Below are 9,540 nucleotides of genomic sequence, written 5' to 3' on the forward strand. Positions count from 1 at the left end.
TAATTTGATTATTTGTGCATTATAATTAATAATGTTAAGCATTCATGAGGTGCTTACTATGTGTTAGGTACTACAACAAAGACTCTCCATATAGGCGTTAATATACAGAATAATACCTCCTCCCTATAGATGTGTAGTTTAAAATATAGATGCCAGGAACCCATGAGAATAAAAGACAATCTGTGAAGTGTGAAACTAGAGTATTTTCCCATAGGTTTCATAAACTTGTACACCTTCTTCCATGCTTAGCAGAATAAGTGAGCACTCACTAAATACTTATTACATATTTTATATTTGAGAGCATTTTACAATAAAAATTACAGCTTCTATTTAATTTCACTTCACAGTAACCTGAAGGTAGATAAATAAAGGAAAATAAATCCATTTTGGGAAGTGAGGAATGAGTCTCAGGGGGTTTAAGTAATTTGTTCAAGATAAGCAAGTCTGTTTACTCCAAAGTTTCTAACATTACCCCTTTACCACACTGCTTTCCCATTCACTGTTGGATGGTTTCAACATTTTGAGTGCAAATTAATTTTTTTTACCTAGAGCCCCAAGTTATATCTTTAAAGCTTGTACTTTAAAAGTTTACTCCCCTCTAACCTTGCACTGTTTTTATAGGTTTCTTAGGATAAATTTCATAGTCTTAAGCATGACCTAGAAGGCCCTAGAGAACCAAAACTTCACCCAACTCCCTGGTTTCATTTCAAAGTAAATGGATTTCACTCAGTTCTTAACACCAAGCTCCTTCTTACAGACAAATCTTCACATATGTTCTCCCCTTTGTTCATGACACCTCCTTCCTCTTCCTGCCTTCAATCAGGCTAGATTTTATTCATCCTTTGGGTCTCTGCTTAAGTTATGTATTCTTCAAAAATTTCCCCAACTTTCCATATTCATTGAAGACCCTGTTATTCATTTGCATACACTCCATATATAAAGAAAACATTTGTCAAAGTCTTTTTGGCTGTGCTGCCGATGGACCAATTCCTTATCTAGTATGAATTATAGTGAAGGATAGAGCCCATCTCCCATTGTGGGTGGCTAAAAGTAGGTATTTGTTCACAGCTTTCTGTTTAGTTAGAATGCAGATGCATGGGCTAGGTTTAGCAAATTAGATGCACCTGCTTCCAAGGTCAGATGAGGAGCTGGTGATTCAAAGAAGCATGGAAAGAAAAGGATTTATTCCCATTATGGTGACAATGGCTGTACTGACATCCAGTTTTGAGAGCTCAAAGATATATCAACAGCATTTATATCAATGTTAGAATCCTTGGTCCAGTTCTGTCAATGTAAGGAGTACAAGTCGTGGATCCTGGTGATTGGTGGAGTTGGCAGTGTCATCGCTTGACCAGTTCTGTCACTTACTTTTGGGTGTGACCTGGCTGTGTATCCATCCTCATTCTTATTTACTTTCTCAGTTTGGTTTCCCAAACTTCCTGCCAAATCTACAAATTAACACACATATTTTCAGTAAATTATGTTTCTGTTTAAAGTAACCAGGATCAGTTTCTGTTGCTTGCAACTTAGAACCCTGAAGAAACATTATTGCCCTATTAACCTTATGATTTAAAATGAATACATATTTCAGTGATGTCTGCTTCTCCCATTGAACTATAAGTTTGAAGACTTGTACTTTGTCTGTTTTATGAACCACTGATTTTCTGGTGCCTAGCACAGGTTTGTCACATGGTAGACAATTTGCTATGAATTCAATTTGCTGAATGAAAAAAGTGAGTATCTGCAAAGTACTGTGCCTAAACGATGGAGAGGGTAAGAGATAATAAGATGTACAAAGGAAAATAACAAACATGATCCTCAATAGAAAAGATATGTTTGTAATGAATTAATATGTGTGTGCACAGACACACACACACATATATATACACATATACACATACATGTATATACATATACACCTATGAACTAATGAATGACCATTATGTAAGACAGAACATGAAAACTGTTGGAAAGATAGAAAAGTCAAAGGGAGAAGAACTGAAGGCATTGTGAAAGAGGTGGCTTTCAGGCAGGATCTTGAAGCATAGAACAGATTTTAATATTCAGGGATCCCTGGGTGGCTCAGTGGTTTGGCGCCTGCCTTTGGCCCAGGGCTGATCCTGGAGTCCGGGGATCGAGTCCCACGTCAGGGTCCCCGCATGGAGCCTGTGTCTCCCTCTGCCTGTGTCTCTGCCTCTCTCTCTCTCTCTATGTCTATCATGAATAAATAAATAAAATCTTTTAAAAAATATTTTGATATTCAAAACTGGAAAAGGGAATATTCAATAAAGTCTGTACAACTGGAGGGATGAACAAGGCCACAGAGGTCAAAATGCATAGAATTATGAATAGTTCTCCATTTATTTAGAATGTAATGGGCAGCCATTAAGAGCTATTAGGGAGGGGTAAAAAGCTATTAGGGAGGAAAATGACATGTCTAGGCTGCATTATGAAAAAGTCAAACTGACAGAATTATTTAAAATTTAACATAGAGTAGAAAGAATAGGCCAAAAAACTCAGATATTAGAAACTATTGGTATAATTCAAAGGAGAGGTAATAGGGCACTGTTCTAAGTAGTAAAAATGAGATATTATTATTATTATTATTATTATTATTATTAGACAGATTATTAGCTATCAGAGAGGTAGGATTCCAAAGATTTGGAAGCTAGCTGATATGGGAAGCATTATAAAATAAAAGTTTTTAAAAAGTGAAAATAAAGCATAGATAATTGGGAAAATGGTAATACCAAGAGCAGAAGGAAGAAATCATGGGGAAAGGTGATGTTTTATAGAGAAAGATAAACTTGTAGGACATTCTGAACTTAAACTTACAGGTGCTTTGCAACAGGCAATTGAAAGTTGAGGTTTGGAGTTCAAGAGGGAACTCAGAATTAGAGATCTAGATTAGGAAGTGAAGCAGATGATGTCTGTGCTCTCCCAGGTCCCCTTAATCCCCTTTATATCATTTCTGTGTATCATTCTCCCCACTTTGGTGTGGGTTCAAGCATCAGCCCCTGCGGCCCATTTTGGAAGACAACCATGAGCTACTGGAGGTGTACTACCTGCATGTGCAGATTGCTGGAAGAGTTTGAAGTTTAAGTTCTCTCTTCTCTTCTGTCCTTAGCCTTGACATTCAGGTAAAGAAGTACGGAAGCCTCACCTTAAATTATGCAACACTGAGATGTAACTTACATTCCAGTTGTTCCGCAGGATCAGGCTGACTTATCCCTGAGATCACACCCTTGCCTGGCTTCCTTTCCTTCCCTGTCCTGCTCTACTCCTTTTCCAGTCTCTCATAAGAGTACTTCTTTACTGAATCATTTGGACAGGAATCCATTTCTCAGGGTCTGCCTCTGGTGAGCCAGAGGGAAAACAGGAATGAAACCATAATGTAAGGCGTGGACTTGAAGTGACAATGATACGCCAATGTAGGTTCACTCTTGGTATAGAAATGTCCCATCCTAGTGACTGCTGTTGAAGATGAGGGAGGCTATGCATGCATAGAAACAGAAGGTACACAGGAAATTTTTGTACCTCTCTCAATTTTGTTGGAAACCAAAAACTGCTCTAAAACAATAAAGTCTTGGAAAACAAATTAAAAATTTTAAAGTGTGTATTTTACCTTCATTTTTGAAAGGAATTTTTACTGTATACAGAACTTTAGGTTGGAAGTGGGTTTTTTTCTCTTTTAGTGACTTAAACATGTTTTATTTACTCTTTTCTTATTTGCATTGTTTCCAACAAGTCTGTTGCCACTCTTATCTTTGTATCTCTATATGTAATGTATCTTTTTTGGTGGTTGCTTTGAAGATTTTTCTTTCTGTCATTGCTTTTAAGAAATTTCACTATGATGCGGTTTGGTACAGATTTCTTCATGTATCTAATTCCTGGAGTTCATTGAACTTATTAGATCTGTGGATATAATTTGGTAAAATTTGGAAATCTGTCACCCATTGTGTCTTCAGAATTTTTCTCTTTTCTCCTTTTGAGATCCTAATTACAAATATATTAAAACACTTGAGGTTTTCCCACTGATCACTATACTTCCTTTTTTTTTCCAGTCTTTTCCATTCTGTGTTTCATTTAAGTCCCTGTTTCTATTTCTATGTCTTCAAGTTAAGTAATCTTTTCTTCTGCAGTATCTAATCTGCTATTAGTCCTCTACAGAGAAAAAAAAAAATCCTCTACAGAGCATATTTCATTTCAGACATTAAATTTGTGTCCTTCTTATATATTTTATATTTGTTTCTACATGATGTGTTCAATCTTTATGTTTTGAACATGTGGCATATATTTATATTAACTGTCTTAATGTCCTTTCTACTAATATAGTCAATCACCTGTACTATTTCTGGATTTGTTTATGGTGGTTGATATTATTTTCATTATGTTTCATATGTTCTGCTTCTTTGCATGCTGGATAGTTTTTAATTGGATGCCAGACATGGTGGATCTTTTCTTCTTGGGTGATAGACATTTTTGTATTCCTTAATATTATTAAGGATTATTCAGTGATTCAATTGCATTATCTAGAAACAGTTTGAGCATTTTGGGGCTTTTCAGAAAGCTTTGTAAGACAGGACCAGAGCAGCCTTTCATCTAAGGCTGACTATGTCTCAATTCTGAGACAATACTTTTCTGAGTAGTGCTCTATTAATTAGAAAAAATTTCGTTTTAGGTAGTGGAGACAAAAACTGTTCCTGGCCACATATGAACTCCTGGGATTGTTCCTCTGCTCCTTTGGAATGTTTTTTCCTTGGCCTCAGACAAGTTACTTATCTTCATGTGCTGATTAGCACTCATCTGAAGATTAAGGGGGACCTTTGCTGACCTCTCAAGCTTTCTCTGCATGAAGCTCTTTCCTCTCTAGTAGTCTGTGAGCTCTAACTCCTCTGATCCCCTCAAATCCAGCTTCACCATCTCAACCCCTGGCCTCCACCAGGGTTCTCCTTCCTCACTCTAGAAACTCCAAGGTGAGAAAATAATAGTTTTTTCCCCTTATTCCTAATGGATTATTACCTTGCATTGTCTGATGTGCAATGTCTAAAAACCAGTGTTTCACGTGTTTTGTCTGGAATTTGTTTCAACTGGGAAGATAAATCTAGTTTTCTATTTTGGGCAGAAGTCACATGTTGCTGTTTTTGATGATAAGAGAAATTTGTATGTGTTCACAGAGGGGAAAGGGTTGAGTGTAAAGTGAATATTGGAATAGAAGAGAGAGAGAAGGAAAAAATAATGAATGAATTTCCTAAAGGAAATACAAAGGAGAAATAATAAGAAGCTGGGATGGGCCTTCACTTTGGATATGGCGGCGGGGGTGGGGTAAGGACAGGAGAAAGGAGGTGAGTAATAGTGATAAGGTAGAGAAATTTAGACGCAGAGTTCATTTGGTCAGCTAATATTATGTGAGTCCTACTATGGAATGTGAACAAATCTCAGCTACTTTCTGCAATGTGGGCCAAGGGATGAAGGGGCACAGTGAAGTGTGATTCCTAGCACAGGTCTCCCTGAAATCACTCTCCTTCCAAATTCTTATCCCTGAGCTTTCCATATTCTTGATAAATGTGAGGGTTTCATAAATTATCCAATGGGTTCTTAATCAACTTACTTTAAAACTTCTGGTGGTATGATTTACAGTTCACACTGGCATCTGGTATTTAACATCTCTTTGTGCCTCCACTGATCTTTTCAACTTAATATCCCATTACACAACACTACCTAAGGATACGAGACAAGTGAAAATACAATTTTAATTTAGGGAAGTAAGTGTTCTGTTCTCTAAATGTTCTTCACACAGGTTGTGGAAACACAGTGGGTTGGCAGGGGCTCTATATAATCTTCAACAGTCAGAGATATGCTGCCATAAAGAATTGCTCTTATGACTCAAAGGAATTATCCACAAAATAGATATGGGGTACAGGAGTGGCGAGAAGAAAAGATGTTCCATTAGGGGTAGGAGAATGTGTAAAGGTCTGGAAACAGGAGAATTATTGGAACTGCAGAGGGATTAGTAGAACAGGTGGGGGTCAAAGAGCTCACGAGAAGCTATATCCCACAAATACCCTGAATGCATTCTAGGGTGTTTGTTTGTAATTGATCCTGAAAACAATAGGGAATCCTAGAGGAGTTTTAAGCAGAGGCGTGACTGCAATCAATTTTGTGGTTAGAAATCATTCTGATGGCGATGTAGAGAACACAAAGGAAGGAACAAGACAGAGTATTCGTTGTGACAGGGGATAATATCCTGAGACAGAAGAACAGTGGGGATGGAGAGAGGTGAGACATCCGAGAGAATAAGGTGCTTGAATTGCTAAACCTTATAAATGATTAAATATGTGACATGAGAGGAGCTACCAGAGGAAACACCCAGATGTTTGTCTTGGATAACTGGACTGACAGCCCTGTTTTCAATGAAACAAGCATTACTGGTTAGATGTCCTAAAACTCCTTGTAGAGTAAGCGAAAGCAGGTATGATTGGAATGGTTTAGATTTGCTTTTATTCATTGAATATATTGTCTACTATGCCAGGCTTAAAGACAGGGAAAGGGAAAGAAGTTTTGGGATAATAAGCAAGACAAGTAGTTGCGAAGGGTGGTGACAGAAAGTGACAACCTCAGGAATCCTTAAGGACAAGCCAACGTTAGATATCATGAAATAGTAATGGAAACAAAATCTTCGTTATGACCCTCTTTCAGCAACTGTAAGCACTGTGACAGTAGAATCAGAGAAAACAGATAGAGATGGTAGGTTGAACCCAAGCTGCAGAATATGAGGTCAGTGTGGATAAATTTAAAGTACAAGATGGGAGGCAATATCTTGGACTAATATAAGCATCTCTAAAATTCCTTCCCATGAGCACAGAATGGACAGGGAAGCCACATGGGGCCAATGAGAGAATAAAGAGAGAGTGAAAGGCTGGAGGCCAATGGAATGAGAATGAAGGAGAGTTTGATGAATAGGAAATAGCCATCAGAGAGAATGTTAGCATTCACAGGAATGGCCATAATGAAATTCCAGTAAGGTGGGTCAAGATGTGAATTGACCTCATTGAAGGTAGCAGGTGATAGTGAGGCAAGATTGTTGAAAGTATCATGAATGTGAATAATGGCATTCCAAAAAAAGAGTGTCCACAGGAAGTCTATGAACAAGGTAAAAGTCATGCTGGAAGTCAGTAACAGAAGCAGAATGGGGAAAAAGCAGAAAAGTGAAACTGTGAAGAGTTCGTAGTCAATTGTGTAAAGGAAAGGACACAGTGGTGGGGTGGGGTGGGGGGGATGAGTCTTTCCTTCCTTGGAGTCCAGAGGTGTTGCTTTCATTAAAAGGGAACTGGTATGATCAAGAGAAAACAGGTTTGGGTAATGATCATGAGAAGGGAAAGCCATTCTAGGAAGGCATTCATTTTCAAGCAAATAATATGTTACAATAAGAAAAGAGGCAATTCTTTTCATTCCACCAGTCATTGTGGCAGCAGGTAGAAGAGGGAAAGCTGGGATAGTCAGGGATACATAGTATATAGCAAGGAAGGTTCTGGAAGGGACACAAAGTTTTCCCCCTTGGTAGAAATTTTTTAAACAAATGCAGTTGAGGTTTTCTGAGTCATTCACATTTTGGGAAACTCTAAAGTGATTTAAGTTTATTCACTAAAATTTGGGGGCCCCATTATAGCTATTGAGCATCTCCATGATGAAATTCTTTGAAGAGGTCTTCCCTTTGAAAGTCAAGTACTTAAGGAGAAATGTCAGCCAGATAATGCAATATAATACAAGACAATACAATACACATGAAGATTATTCTCTACTTGTCAGAGTCTGAACACAGAGACAGTTCACCGATGAAACAAATCAGTGCAGGGGCACCTGGGTGGCTCAGTCTGTCTTGAGCTCAAGGTGTCATCGTGGGGTCCTGGGACGGAGTCTCACATTGGACTCTCTGCGGAGAGCCTGGCTCTCTCCTCTGTGTCTCTCATGAATAAATAAATAAAATCTTTAAAATAAAAAAAGAGAAACAAATTAGTGCAGAAAACTTTAAATTTCCTATGAAATAACTAGCACACATTGAATATCAGAAAGTGATGACTAATAGGAATATACAAAAGGTTTCACCCACACCCTGTTTTGTGGGGTTTGCCCTATTCTTGCCACCACACCTATGAGTTTCACTTATTAAAATAATGAAGAGGTAGAACGGCTAAAATCTGCTGACCAATGCATAGAGCTATACAGAGTTCTTTAAAGGCTACTGATAGACAAGACCAGTATTTGGAGGATGCCTGATGATGTCACGTAATATTTTTTTCCAACCTGTTCTGCCTGTGTATGCTGGTGTGTGTACTTTTGTTTATATTCAGCTAATCTCTGAGAAGGTTAACTCTCCTATCCTTTATCTCACTTACAAAATGTTGACCTTAAAATCAAAGATAAAATGGGGATAAATTGGGGCAGGGAATCTAAAGTATACATAGCATCCTTAAAAAAGAAAATCCATTTAAGTGTCTAAGAGACAATTCATAAGTTTCAGACAGGTAAAATCAATAATTAAAGTTTTATGCGGAAAATACAGCCTATGCAACAACATGTGTACACAAGAGCATGATAGGTGCATGTGTAAAAAATCTAAAAAAAATAGCAGTCATCCTATCAGCGCCTATTGAAGGGCGCTTACCATGAGCTAAGCTCTTTTCATGTTCATGTAATCTGGGCAATCCCAAGAGGTAAAGACCCTTGCCCCCATTTCACAGATGAGCACACCACCGGCACCCAAAGAAGCCAGTTAGCTGTCCAGCATCCCCCTCGCCTCCACCACCAATGGATGTTGGAGCTGAGCCAGCTGACTCTCCTGGAGGGTATCATGCTGAGTGAAGTAAGTCAATCGGAGAAGGACAAACATTATATGGTCTCATTCATTTGGGGAATATAAAAAATAGTGACAGGGAATAAAGGGGAAAGGAGAAAAAATGAGTGGGAAATATCAGAAAGGGAGGCAGAACATAAAGACTCCTAACTCTGGGAAACGAACTAGGGGTGGTGGAAGGGGAGGAGGGCGGGGGTGCGGGTGACTGGGTGGTGGGCACTGAGGGGGGCACCTGACGGGATGAGCCCTGGGTGTTATTCTGCATGTTGGCAAACTGAACACCAATAAACAGTAAATTAAAAAAAAAAAGAAAGATAAAAAAATCCCACTAGAGTCCCATTTAGGGCAGATCCACTCCACTTTTTAGGTGTGGCTGGTGACCTTGATTTTACCTTCTGAGTCACAACTTCAAGACCCGTCTTGCAGCTAAATCGAGGAAAGTGGGGAAGGGAAGTTGCGAGGCCCGGGGCGGGGGGAGGGCAGCGGGGAGAGACCAGGTTGAAACGAAGACCAGGGGGCGGAGAGACCAGGGGAGCGCGGCGCCGCGGGGGGGACCGCGCCAGGAGGCCAACGCACCTGCGCCCGGACCCGGCGGCCGCGGCTCGCGCACCTGGGCCCACGTGACGGGGCGGGGCGGGGCGGGGCCCCGCGCGGCCACGCCCCCTCCCCGCGGCGCGCCCGGACCC

General features: G+C 39.6%; 1 long non-coding RNA gene across 1 annotated transcript; it reads right to left on the reverse strand.

Annotated features, from left to right (window-relative positions):
* Positions 1 to 213: 213 nt before the first annotated feature.
* Positions 214 to 7,916, reverse strand: LOC111098534. Its single transcript, XR_005368285.1, has 3 exons — positions 7,861 to 7,916; positions 5,612 to 5,721; positions 214 to 1,448 (listed from the first exon to the last, which is right to left on the reverse strand). It is a non-coding gene; the product is annotated as an uncharacterized LOC111098534 (long non-coding RNA).
* Positions 7,917 to 9,540: the final 1,624 nt, after the last annotated feature.

This window comes from Canis lupus, chromosome 13 (genome assembly GCF_011100685.1).
Source record: "Canis lupus familiaris isolate Mischka breed German Shepherd chromosome 13, alternate assembly UU_Cfam_GSD_1.0, whole genome shotgun sequence".
In the NCBI taxonomy this organism is placed as follows: Eukaryota; Metazoa; Chordata; class Mammalia; order Carnivora; family Canidae; genus Canis; species Canis lupus.